This window comes from Caloenas nicobarica, chromosome 21 (assembly GCF_036013445.1).
Source record: "Caloenas nicobarica isolate bCalNic1 chromosome 21, bCalNic1.hap1, whole genome shotgun sequence".
In the NCBI taxonomy this organism is placed as follows: domain Eukaryota; kingdom Metazoa; phylum Chordata; class Aves; order Columbiformes; family Columbidae; genus Caloenas; species Caloenas nicobarica.
In genome coordinates, this window is record NC_088265.1 from 213,128 (window position 1) to 213,921 (window position 794).

Here is a 794-nt window from a genome sequence, read left to right on the forward strand (position 1 = left end):
GATGCTGCCCCTTTTTATCAGCAGCATCGTTCCCCAGAGAGCTGGGGAGGGGCTGGCACCCCATGCTTCAGAGATGCCTGATCGGGGGATGCTACCTGGGGGCCTTGGCTGTGTTTCCAGCCTGGGGGCAGCCCAAACCACATTTTTCATAGGAAACAACCCTCTACAGAAGGAAAAAAAAAAAAAAAAAGACCAACCAACAACAAAAAACCCTTGCTTTGCAGTTCTGGGCTTTTCCCCTATTTTTAAGCAGATTTGTGCCCTATTTTGCTTTGGTGCTTTTCTCCTCCTTGGAACAGAAATTAAACTCGGGCAGGTGATGAGATGCGGTTTAGAGATTTTTGTACTGGGAAGATTTTGTACAAACGAATCAAAACCTTCGCGGTGCTGGTGGGTCCTGCATGTGCGGTGTTCAAATGCCATCTAGTGGCACTGGGCACAGGGCGGGAAATAGGGCACCAGGGCATTTTTGTGGTGTCTGGTGGGCTGGGCAAGGCTGAGGGTCTGGTGGGGACACTGGGGACGCTTGGCTTGTCCGGCTTTGCAACCAGAGAGCAACTGCAGGCAGCTTTGAAAGGGAATATTAACAGCTAAATATTAAGTGCTGTTCATGAGGAGGCAGCAACAATGGGCAGGGTGTGAAACCCGTGAGCCGAAGGGGCCTGGGGACACGGGACAGGGGTCAGAGCAGAGCAGTGACCCATAGGGAAGCCCTTAGCATTGCAAAACAGCCCAAATCCTGCTTTTCTGTAACTAAAATGACATTCTCTGGTGGAAAAGAGACACATGCAGGG